General features: G+C 37.2%; 1 protein-coding gene and 1 non-coding gene across 7 annotated transcripts in view; both read right to left on the bottom strand.

The window, feature by feature from the left end:
* Reps2 (RALBP1 associated Eps domain containing 2) overlaps window positions 1-13568 on the bottom strand; it is a 287616-nt gene that overhangs the window by 44415 nt on the left and 229633 nt on the right. The gene's annotated exons all lie outside the window — the stretch shown is intronic.
* LOC111817770 lies at window positions 7072-7178 on the bottom strand. Its single transcript, XR_002821890.1, has one exon. It is a non-coding gene; the product is annotated as a U6 spliceosomal RNA (small nuclear RNA).

Raw genomic sequence — 13568 nt, 5'->3', positions numbered from 1 at the left:
ATGAATGAGTGTTGGACTTTGTCAAAAGCCTTTTCTGCATCAATGGAGATGATCATGTGGTTTTTAGTTTTCGCTCTATTGATATAGTGTATTACATTTATAGATTTTCAAATATTGAACCATCCTTGCATCCCTGGGATGCATCCTACCTGGTCATGGTGTATGATCTTCTTGATGATTTGCTTTATTCTATTCGCTAGTATTTTATTGAGGATTTTGGCATCTATGTTCATGAGGGAGATCATCCAGTAGTTCTCTTTCTTAGTTGCATCTTTCCCTAATTTTGGTATCAGTATAATACTTGCCTCCAGAAATGATTTTGGGTGGATTGCTTTCTTTTCAATTTCATGGAAGATTTTGAGGAGTATAGGGACTACATCTTCTGTAAATATCTCGTAGAATTCAGCTGTGAATCCATCTGGACCTGGACTTTTCTTTGTCGCTAGGTTTTTAATTATATGTCATATTTCATTGGCTGTTATTGGGCTATTGAGAGTGGTTATATCTTGTCGATTCAGTTGTGGTAATTTGTACCTTTCTAGGAATCTGTCTGAATCTTCTGTGTCTTCTATTCTGTGAGAGTAAAGATTCTCAAAGTAGCTATTGATAATCTTCTGAATTTCCACTGGGTTTGTGGTAATTACACCCTTTTCATTCCCTTTTGCTTGTATTTGAATTTTTTCTTTCCTCTTTTTGTTGAGGTTAGCTAGGGGCTTATCAATTTTATTTAATCTGTCAAAGAATCAGCTTTTTGCTTTTTTAATTCTTTCTGACTGTGTGGTTTAGAAGTCTTTGGAACTGGTTTGCTGGAAGAGTATGAAAAGCTATGGAGAATGCCAGCTAGCAAGCCTTAGATTACTGTAAGCAGAGCCTAATGGATGACTCTGATCATAGATCAAAAGGCCAGAATACCGATAGTATGTATAGTAAGGAAAGGCCAGGTTCAGGAAGTTTCAGCTGGGAACAAGACTCAACTGGCAGTTGGACTACAGACCATATAGCATGTTACACTTTAGCAGTAAAGTTGTCTAATGTAGGTAATTTCAGAATAGCCCAATATTTAGGCTGTGGCATAGGTGCCATTCATGGCTTTTAGCCAGATTTATAATGAGAATTAAGTGTAAAAGACAGAGCACAAAAATTTAAGAAACTTAAATTTGGCCCAGAAGAAACCATTTGTAAATTTTTGGGGAAATGAGGTATGACTGCTAAAGAGATTCTTATTATTGAGAAAAAAAAAACCCAAGTATTTTGTATAAGGTCAAGGATAAAGAGGGATAGTGAACATCTAAAGAATCACTAAGACCACATCCATCACCAGTTTCAAAGTGTAAAAGTATAAACCTTTCATTTGAGGAGTTCCTGGGAAACCTGCTGAAGAAGGTCTTCTATTTAATTAGTTTCCTAAAATTCATTTCACTGTACTCAGCTAACCAGGCTCTCAGAAGCGGCTTCAGCCATGGTCTAAGTAGCTGGTAACCAACCTTGGTATGATCCACATTAAGCTGATTTTACTGGCAAGCAGAATACAAGAGTAGTGGGGTCAGAAAGGCTTCTGACAAGATTTCAAATGAAAGCTAGGGAGGCCTGGGAAAGAGCCCCTGAAAGGATAATGTGTGAAGCTTGAGACTGATGCCAAAGGAATAGTAGTTACTCCAAGAAGTCAAAAATCCAAGAAACATGGAATATCTGCTGAGGAAAGCTGCAACCTGAGAGCAGATCCAGCTCAAGAGAAAGGCTGTATAAGCTGAAACAAGTAAGGTCACAAGAATGGGACTGCCTAAGCGATCTTGAACTCATACCTCAACACCATACACTCCAGAGGCAGATATGGCACTATGAGACTTAATGTTTACCCTGCTAGGTTTTGGGCTTACTTTGATCTGATTCTTTTCTATTCTCTTGTTCTTCCCTTTTGGAATGGGAATGTATACCCTCTACCATTGTACCTTGAGATTATGTAGCTTGTTTTGGCTTTTCATGGAGGTTCATAGCTGAGTTTGCCTTGAATCTCAGAAGAGATTTGGACTTGGACTTTTGACAAATATTGGGATACTTGAGACTTTGGAGAAGGGATTATTCTATTGCTAGTTGTATACAAAACAGTTGTATTATATTGAGTGGAATTATGAACTTGCTATTGGCTTTTATTTGGAGATTCAGTATTGTTGAAAGAGATATATTTATTTAAGTGTGAACTTGACAATGGGGGGAACTGTGACCACTAATTATAGTATGTCAACTTCAAAAGACTAAGAAACATAAAAAACTAGAAAAGTGCACTTCTGGGTATGTCTGGGTGGGTCATGGAGATGTGGTCTTGGATAATATACATGGTCCCTTGCCCATTCCTCTCTGGAACTGTTCCTCTGCTCTGCTTCCTAGATGCCATGAACTGAGTGGCTTCACTCTGTGATGCACTTCTACCATATGTCTGACTTAATGCCAGTTGATCATGTGTTGAGGCTCCTGAAGCCACAAGGTAAGTTAAACCTTTCCTCCTTTAAATTGTGGGTTTTGGGTATTGTGTCTTGTGATGGAAACACTCACCAATGCTTCTACTACCAAGTAAGTCAGTAAACCAATACAGTATGTATTCTGGGCGTGTACCCACTAATTTCTAGCCATGTGGGGTCTTCCACATTTACTACCTATAACTTGACTTTATTTCATTGGGTCCATAGTGATAATATTGTAACAACTATTATTGAGGGCTAACCAGGTGCCAGGCACTCTCCTAAATGCTCTATAGCTCTTCATTCATTTAAGCATCACAACAACACCATGAAAACAGATCCTACCATTATCCTCATTTTAGGGATGACAAAATTTGATGTAAAAAGAGACTAAGTGTTTTCCCCAAAGTCACAAAGCCAGAAAGACATAGACAGAACTTATACGCAGGTCTATGCTCTTAACTCTTCTGTCAGGCTTCTTCCCTGCAGCCAATCCCTATTGTCCTCAACTACCCATTCCAATAACATCATTGCATATGTGAGCACTGGTTCATCTTTGTCCACATATACACGCCTCCCAAATGCTTTCTGTCACTGTGTGGTCTTGGTGGGGACAGAGGAGAGGATTCCATTGTTTAGGGACCTAAAACTAACCATAAATGACCCAATGGGGAGAAAGTAAACTGTCTTATTACTTAGGAGAATCATGGTTGCTAGCTATTGCCTACAACTTTTACCAATAAATCATGATGAAATGGGATTATGTGAGACACATGGAAAATGATGCAATTATATGTAAGTACTATACTATGACAGACAGAATGGACAGTGCAAAGACAATGCCTTCAGAGGGTAAGGAAACATGCAGGAGCTACAGAATAAGGCTCTTATCACAATCTTTGCACAGTCAGATTTCTTAGGCAAGTATGGGGCTACAGTAAGCACATTCCATTAATATGTGATGAAATTATTAGAGGAAGCATGCTAGAAAACCTTATATAACCCAAAAATATCTTGAACATAATATGAGGGAGAAAGCTAAGAAAGAAAACAGTCACTTGTAGAAAGGAAAAGCTAATTTTATTTTTTTTATTTTTTGGCAGAACCAGGGATTGAACTCAGCCCCTTGCACATGCCAGGGAAGCGCTTATTCCACTGAGCCATCTCCCTAGACCCAAAACTAATTTATTAAAAGGCTTCATAAAACAAAATGTATTCCTAATGAAGATAATGAGTCTGTCTGTTTTGAAAAGTAATACTGAGACACGGATTCACAGCATAGCATCATATAGAGTGAGCTGATACTCAGGTTAGACAGCAGAGTTAGAATAATAACCTTGGGGGCCTGCCCCTTAGCTCAGTTCTTTAAGTGGCTGCTTCAACAAAGCAGTCAGGCTCAGGTTGCTGCGGTTCGATCCCCACAACTCAAGCCAGCCAAACCTGCCCTGAAGGCATTCGGAGCAAAAGAAAAAGAATAATAACCTTAACTCTTACTTGCTATTGGTATGTGAACTTGACAATGTTCCTGAAGTTTTCTGTGCCTTTGTTTACTTACCTGCAAAATGAGCATAGTAGTAGAACCTATGGCACATAACCATAATGAAGATTGAATGACAATATTTGTAAATCACTTAGAAGAATATCTGGCACATAAGTACTCTGTTTCATAAATCAGTAAAATAAAAAATCACAGAAAGTCTTTAGTTTGTATACCTTTAAAATCAATACTGAAATGTATACAATGTTTATTATGCAAAATTTTTCTTTTTACTCTCTTTGCGAAGACAAGGGCTCCACTTGACCTTTGATACAAAAAATTTATACCTCAGACATAAACCAAAGGCTGTTTTGTGCAAGATGAACTAAGAAGAACTTAAATCTGGGAAAGCACTTTAAAAATAAGCATTTTAAATTAATGTAGGGGGCTAGACAGATAGCTCAGTGGACTAAAGCACCTGCTTAGGCAGGTGCAGCGACTGGGTTCAAGTCCCAGTGTGCCATGCCGGCCCTGCCCCCAGGGCACGCTGAGATAGCGATTGAGACTGGTCATGGTGGCACGTGCCTGTAATCCTAGCACTTGGGAGGCTGAAAACAGGAGGATGACTACGAGTCCGATCTGTGTAGTGAGACCCTGTAGACCCTGTATTGAATACATTAAAAATAAATTAATTAATGTAGGAAAGAGTCCACATTTAGAAAATTGAGCACAGAGACCAGAAAATCTCATTAACTTTTTCTTAAAGATCTAAAGCTAACTTTTACAACATGTGGTGTTTTTCTCTCTTTCTAAACATTCATCATTAAATTTCTAGCACTTCCCTAGAAACCTTTTCTAGGTCTCCTCTTGTAGAAGAGCAAGCTTTGTCACACTAGCTGCTAAGACTTCAAATAGCTCAATTCTAATCTCTGAACCTCACTATTCTCTTCCATAAAGTGACATTACTGATTGATATAAAAGCATTAAAACAAAAAAGACTTTGATACACTGAGAGGCAAGGTAATTTAGAAGCAGATAGAGGTAGCTGAGAGCTCCTATACAACAAAATAACAGGCATTAAAACATCTTGTATGAAGCAGAAATTGGTACCAAGATCATTCCTGAGGCTAGACTAAGGTGGTACACTCTGCTACCTTTAAAACTAAAAATCCAGGATGAAGCCTATAAAGGTACTTAGGGTTGTCAAGTTAGGAAAAGGATGGGAAGCATATATAGACAGTTTCTGACTTACAATAGTTCAAGTTACAATTGTTTAACTCTATGAGCATGTAAAGGCATGCCCATACAACCATTCTGTTTTTCATTTTCAGTATAGCACTTGCTACATTATATGAGATACTAAATACTTCAATATAAAATAGGATTTATGTTAGGTAATTTTGCCCAACTGTAGGCTACTGTAAATATTCCAAACACATTTAAAGTGGGCTGGGCTAAGCTATAATATTCGGTAGGTTGAGTGTACGTATTTTTGACTAACATTATTTTCAATTTACAATAGGTTTATTAGGTTATAACTCCACTGTGAGTCAAGCAGCTTGTGTGTAACATCACACTATGGTCCTGGGCTTAGCCAAAACTTCATATCATCTTTGAGAATTCTAACATCCACATCAGATGGAACTGCTATATGTCAAGTAAAAGAATTAGCTTTAGACTGAAAATTATGGGTGTTGGGGATATGGAGTGAAGCTGGTAGAGACAGCCACTGAACTGCTGGAAAGGTAAGAGCCTCAAGAACTAAAACTGAAATGTAAGTTTCATTTCAAAATAAGTATTTGAAACAAAGTATCAAAAAAGCATAAAAAATAAATACAGAATTATGAAAAAAGGTAAACTGACTTCTGATAAAAAAATAGAATATGTCAAAAATAACTTTCAGTACATAAACATATTTAGAATTCTCAAAACTAAGGACTACACCAAAAAAAAAACAGAGAAAAGTGAGACAAAAACAGGTTGACAGAAAAGAATGGATTGTAAAAGCTAGAATCAAAAATTAGTTATAACAGTTTTGAAATAAAATAGAAACCTTATAGAGGTTATAGAGAGAATTATTAATTCATGAGTGTTACCTCTTCCTCTTGAATTTTTCCCCTAACCAGTATATAGTGGCCTTTATTTCGTTTGATCAATCTTGAAGTTGAGACTGTCTGCAAACAGGATTGCTACCCCTGCTTTTTTCTGAGGTGCTGGGGCGCGTAGTATTGTTTTCCATCCTTTGAGTTTCAGCCTATGAATGTCTTTATGAGTTAAGTGCGTTTCTTGTATACAGCATATTGTTGGATTTTGTTTCCTAATCCACTGTGCCAGCCTATTTCTCTTAATTGGTGAATTGAGTCCATTTACATTGATGGTTAGAATTGAGATGTATTGACTTATGATTGACATGTTTTTACCTGTCGTCATTTACTCCTTTTTCTCCTGTGTTTAATTGCTTGCCCTATTTAGTGGGTTGTTTCTGATCTCATTTGTGGAGTTGTGATCATTTTGGTCCCTCTCTAGAACATCTTTCAGTAGTCTGTGTAGGGTTGGCTTTGTCATCATGAAATTCTTTAGTTGTTCTTTGTCATGGAAGTATTTCACTTCTCCATCAAACTTGAAAGAGTTTTGCAGGGTATAGTAGTCTGGGCTGGAATGTTTTCATAGAGGACTTGAAGTACTCTGCTCCATGCTCTTCTTCCCTTCATGGTTTGTGAAGAGAAGTCGGCCGTAATTTGATGGGTTTTCCTTGGAATGTGATCTGCGTCTTTTCTCTAGTGGCTTTCAGTATATTATTCTTGTGCTGGATTTCTGGAATCTTTTCTATTATATGTCTCAGTGTGTTTTTAATTGGGTTGATGTTATTTGGAGTTCTATATGCTTTGGTTACCTGATAGTGAGATATTTTTCCCATATTTCAGATGTTTTCTGCTAGTACTTCTGCTGTGTTCTTTTTATATCATTTCTATTGATTCCTTCTTTCTCATTGATGCCTATTAGTCTCACATTGTTCATCTTTGCATCATCTTGTAGGTGATGGATTATTTTTTTCCTGCATCTTCGTTGTTTTTAAGAGATTCTTTCTTACCTTTTCACTAGCTGCACCAGCATCTTCAAGATCTGAAACTCTGTCTTAAAAATATGGAACGCTTCATGAATTTGCATGTCATCCTCACACAGGGGCCATGCTAATCTTCTCTGTATCATTCCAATTTTAGTATATGTGCTGCTGAAGCGAGCACAAGAATTATTAATTCAGAAGATGAATGTTTCAACCTGGGCCAGCCCAGAATGATCACAGCATTAAAAGATAAAGAAACCCAATACTAGGAATAAAACACATTGACATAGAAAGATACAGCTGATTTTGGGTCCAAGAAGAAAGTAGAAGAAATAAGTGGAGACAACAATGTCACAGAACTATGTTCTACACTAACAATGTTCTAAAATTAAACATATAATTTTCTCGATGGAAAATGTACACCAAGTGTCACCTGGAATAAACATGTTTAAATCTATGCCAAGACATAGCACACTAACATTGAAACAGAACATCAAAAATACAATCTTAGAAGTCACCCTAATGACATAGCTGCTCCAAAAGCACCAAAAAGTGGATTGACAGTACTCTGCAACAGCAGCAATATATTCCAAAAAAGACAGAAATTCTGTGTTTAAAATGCTAAGGGAGGACTGGGGAAATAGCTCAGTAGAATAAGCACTTGCCTCGCAAGCTCATGGTCCTGAGTTCAGACAGGCACTGTTCACTGAGCTATCTTCCCTGACTCAGGGCAGAGCCAGGACTCGAACCTACGAACTCGCGCTGTAGAGCCTAATGTGTAAACCGCTACGCTATCTCTCCAGCTAGGGTCCTGAGTTCAATCCCCTGTATCACAAACAACTAAAATGCTAAGGGAAAATAATGTCCAGGCTAAAATTCTGTACACAGTAAAATGAGATTTAAGAGTGCAACCAATAAGAGGGTACTATCCAGAGAATATGACAGTGAATTATTTAGTTGGACCTTACAATTGCTAGAGTCATCTCAACTCTGCATTATACAATGTTAATGTCTTATCCTAATTTTTACCCAGTATTTGCATTCAACCCAGGGCCTCACGCTTGGCTTTACCACTAAGAAACATGCCCAGCTCTTTTTTAAATTTTATCTTAGGCAAGATCTTGCTAAAATGCCACCCCTGGCTTTGAATTTGACATCCTCCTGCTTCAGCCCTGTGAGTAGCTGGAACAACAGGTATACATGACCACACCTACTCTTATCCCAGGTTTCGAGAGCATGGTATCCAAAAAATAAAATCTGTATCATTATTATTTGTTTCTTCTTTTATAAGACTCTTCTGGGTTGATGTCTTATACTCTGAGCAACTACTTTGAAGATAACAACAATACAGCATAGGAACTATTGTTATAATCATAAAATTTTTATTTTTTTTCATAAAATTTTAAAAAAATAGCCAGGGAGATAGCTCAGTAGAATAAGCACTTACCTGGCAAGTGCAAGGCCCTGAGTTCAATCCTCAGTACTGAAAAAAAAGTAGCTTCCAAAGGTCATTTTGTTCTAGCAAAGCTTTGAATTATTTTTTTTTAAGTTCTAGTCATTATACCAGAGCATTTTTTCTTTTTCCTCAATCCTTAACTATAAGAGAATGCTTTGCAAAGAAAAACAACATATTTTCCTCACCAAAATATCTATTAAATTTCTTGCAATCACTTAGTGGGTGTACTTCCAACAGTCATAGTGAACAGTAGTCCTCTTTCTGTTATGTCATGTCCAGGGTTTCAACTCAACTTGGCAGGGGTGATCAGGGAAAACCAGTCTAAACAATCCTGTCCCCCTAGTTGTGTTTTATGTGTAAAATTTTATAAAATTAAAATTGTAAACAATAAGACTTTGCTTGAGCAGAGGTATACAACAGCAACTCAGAGACCTCGGCACCAGAAGGATTCATCTAGAGGACTCTTACTTTGTAGAAAGAATAATAGGTGCATGGGTCTCATTTATTCAATGCCCACATTATCATAGAGCTACATAATAGTAAAGATAAAAAAGTAAGACCATAGACAGACATACTCATATTAATATATTTAGCACAAGGTTTTCTAGCTTTCAGTATATTTTTATCACCCTAAATGAAGATAAATTCTTGGATTTTATCTTCTGAATCACTGAAATACTGATTACATTTTCAGCTAATCTATAGCACACTTTGTAGAACAAAACAGTAACATTTTCCAAGAAAATGAAAGTGGCATCTTTAGCAACATGCATTTGTAAATTCAGTTCAAATAATTTCATTTTTAGTATATATAAATAGAAAAATACCTCTTGATACACATTTAATCTATTTTTATGTGTAAAAGTTAGGATATTGTGTGTGCCTCTGCAAACTTGTAGAAATATTTTATCTACAGAGGCAATGTAATTCAATGCCTCCTTTATATTACATGAGGTCATCTGAATACATTATAGCAAATGATCTCATAATATTTGATATGTTCCCACTGAGTTTTAATTTTATAAAGAAAAAACTGACATGAAATCTCAGTAATGGCATTTGTATATTGTTTATATTATAGAATGTTTCATGCTGCTTTCTTATATTTAAAAGTTGTCAATGAGATAATAACTTGATCTTATTCTCCTAGAAATAGATATAACATGCGTTAAAAAGGAAATCCATATACATGATATACGTCACTCAAAGTCATAGTTTCAAGAAAGGATTAGATAATACTTTAAAAGGCTTACATAATCATTAGGAATTTTCCAAAACAAGAGAGAGAGCATGCTATACCACTCTTAATTTTCTCCCAAAAGAATTAACTATTTTTATCATCAGCTACATATTAATGATGGAAAAAATACTAAAAATGATAGGATAATAATTAAAATGAGTGACTATTTAGAAAAATAGAGCACCAAATATCTCAGAAGATTTTCAGGGCCTACCAACTGTTATTCAAATTTAAGTAAGCCACAATCTTTCTTCCCAAATACAACAAAGGTATTATTTTATAAAACATTGTGCCTATGAAATTGGGCTTTGGAAAAGAGCTCCATGTCCAGCATATCCCACTAAGTTCAGTAGAGCCTTCAGGCCCTGATGCTAGCTAATGATGAAGGCAGATAAAAGATGCACTAAGTGGACCACAGTGAATCTAGTCACCTGTGTTGACTAAATAACCAGCAACTTGTAACACCAAGCTGAACTAAATCAGCAGGGTTCTGGGTGTGGAAGACCTACCTGAGGATTGTTGACAATAGTGTAAAAAGAGAACTGAATGGGAAGATGGTGTGCTGTTGATTCTGCTGGAGAAGCTTGTCATGCTGGCTTTCCTGATATGAACTGAGCTGTTCTCATTATTTGAGAAGCTTGGGACCTCACTGCCACTGAGAATGGCTGTGGTACTCTTCCTTTACCCTGTAGGAAGAGCTGTAGTCCTTTACCCTGGGCATCACTTCCTAGCTCCAGTGCCAATCCTTCAGCCTGCTGGCACAGATCCTGCATCCCACTGTCACAGATTTTCTAGCTTCCACTACTGATCTTTGGTCCTTCCCAGTGCAGATCCTTGATACAGAATTGCATGAGACACTGTCCTGGGCTCTAGGCCTCTACCTGGACTCACGGAGGACAATGCCATAGGATGTAAGTCCTCAACTCAATTTTTGGGGTTTCCAGTCAGGGGACAGATCTCCTACACTCTTTTACATTTGACTATTTGGGCTAATATAAAATAATCTAAGATTTTTTTTTCCTGTATTAAACTGTTTCTCTTGCAAACACTGACTACAGCATCACCTTCCTGGGCAATCTGTGTTCATGGCTAGTCTTTTATGACTGTACAGACTGTTCTGAGGTGCACGTGACTAGTCCTTCCCACAGGAGCTTCCAAGCAGGCCCTTTCTCCCCATTCATATCAGTCATCACACAACTCCACATGATTTGGATTCTCGGCCCCACAAGGACTGAGTACATCCATAACCTGCCCTCCTGCTTCGCACCTGTGCACTTTCACTAGGCCCTGTAATAACTGAGGGCATGGCATCAACAAAATCCTTGATATTCTCAACCTCTTTTCTGAACATTCTTTCCTCCTGCCTTAACTCACTGCTTCTCAACTCTGGCTTCACTTCAGACTCACCTAGACAAATATTCAAAATTCCCAATGGCCAGGCCTCACCAACTTATCTCCAAATTTCTGGGCTCCCACAGGTTTAAAGCTCCCTCAATATTCCACTATGTAGCCAAGCATGAGAACAACTTGGCTAACTAGGTGCAAGTAGGCTGCACTCCAGAGAGAACTCCCTTGGGGGACTAGTTCTCTCCCATAGCTCTGGGACCATTGGGTGTAGAGATGAGGACACAGTTTCCTCCTCCATGCCAGCTCCAGAATGTTCAAGCTCTCTATTGCAATATCTCGCTTTCCAAATCTCCAATAGTTTCTCAAACATACCAGGATCTCTTAAATGTCTCTGTCTTTGCATTTGGATTATACTCTACAGTGAAGCTCTGTACTCCTCACCCACCTAAAAAGATTCTCTTGTTTGTCTCCTTTCACTGGGCATCTCACTTGTTTCAGGAACTTCTTGGTGCCTCTAAGCTTAAAGGTATAATATGATGCTTCTTCCACAGTGCTTTCACCTTCTTGTGATACTTTAGTACTTGGAACACTGCTAGCGAGGAGCACTTGCTATTATAAAGTGAGCAAGTAGTATTACAAATAGGAAAATTTTGAGCATGAGTTTAGAGGAGGTCCTAATTCATCAAAGATAATGCTAATATAAAACTTAAATGATAATACTTTGTAACCCTGAATTACTTTCTTTATTAAATATAATTACACTAAAGCCATAGCTCTGTCACAACTGCTACAGAAATTTGGCATGAGATCAATGCTATTAAAGGAAATTAGCTATGGAAGTATCAAAGAGTCCCTTGCCAGAGAACTGACCTATAAGGCAAGCACAATCTCTGTAGATGGCATTTTCCTTAATTTATATGCACACTGTGAGCTAATAACTTTAATTTTCACTTTACCACTACTCCATTTGAAACAGTTTACTCTAATTGCTGTTTGGCTTTTTATGGAATGAATCAATCCTTTTTTAAAAAAAAATCACCTCTTCTGACCTGAGTCAAAAGACCACTGCCTGAATCTGAATCATTTGGTATATTTAGACATTCATTTGGTCTTTCTTGAACTTACCTGCAACAGGAAAACAAAAGATCTGGATTTAAAACTTTATCCCTTTTCCTAACTTTAGGGCCCCATTTGCATAACTTAATCCAGATGTTCCTATCACAGCAGTGCTTAGCATAGCCAGCTAAAATGTATTTTATGCTGAAAACCTACACCCCATTTCTCTCACTTGATAAAATTATACATGTTTTTTTGTATGTACATATATATGCCAATGTACAAACTCATTTACCTGATACAGGATACTTACAACTTGAAAACATCACTATTTACATGGTTATTAAAATAGTGTTCCTTTTAGGGAACATTTTCTTGTTTACTATAACCTAGTCTTTCCCAATTATTAGGTTAAATAACATGAAAAATTTAAAGCCAAAAAATAATCCACAAATTTTATTTTAATCTCCTCCAGATCTACTAATAACTATAATGACTTTAATTGCTCCAGACTTTCTGGTTTCTCTCTAGAGCTCTTGGTGATAGTACTGCAATCTAAGCCTCATTAAAGATGTCTCCAGAGATACAGGCATATATATGTTCCAAAGTCTGGGTGATGGTCCATATACAGAAAGGAACATTTTTAAAAACAGAGCATGTAACTCAGTTGTGTCCCAAATTTTCTGAGCAAGGCGATTATGGAGCCACAGAGGAAAGTGATCGACCATGTAGAGTGTGCCTAAGGAGAGTCACCTAGAGAGAAAACATTCTCTCAGGCTTTCACAGGGAGCAAATTGGTCAAGCAATGGCCGTGACTTATCCACACTGCTGACACTGACAAAGGATCTACAAAGTGTGGTACAGGGTTTCAGGGTAAATCCTGAGGTGATTTGACTGACCTTGTCAGATACAGAAGTTACATTTCTTGTTATATCAGTCTTGCTTTATCTTGGTCTTAACAATCCAGCAGAAAAGTATAAAAATGAGGTATAAAAAGTAAAGCCATATTAATATGCTAAGCTGTAAAATACTCAAGTCAACAACTTCTGACATTGCCAGTCCTATGGATAACCCACTACTATTATGGACTACTAGATTATATTGGATTATTTTGCTGAATTCACACACCTACAATATTTAAATGGCAATGAAATACCTATCTCTGACAAAACTAAACAAAAAAAGGGAATACAAATAAAGGACCATTTTTTATCTGTATACACAAAATAGTTAGATATACAGCTAGTTTGTCTTAATTCAATGAGAAGATTTATACTAATAGTGTTTGGACAGGATATCATGTCTGCATCTTGTACTATGGATAACCACTACAAAGACAAAAATATGCAATTTATTAATTATTGAAACTGTCCTGGGCTGGAGAGATGGCTCAGTGGTCTAAAGCACCTACTTAGAACAAGCTTAGCAAAAGCATCAGGGACCGCGGTTCAATCCCCCAGCACCACATGCCA

Source organism: Octodon degus, unplaced genomic scaffold, assembly GCF_000260255.1.
Source record: "Octodon degus isolate 3935 unplaced genomic scaffold, OctDeg1.0 scaffold00069, whole genome shotgun sequence".
Taxonomy (NCBI): Eukaryota; Metazoa; Chordata; class Mammalia; order Rodentia; family Octodontidae; genus Octodon; species Octodon degus.
Note: the sequence above shows the minus strand (reverse complement) of the source record. Positions and strands in the feature narration are given on the sequence as shown.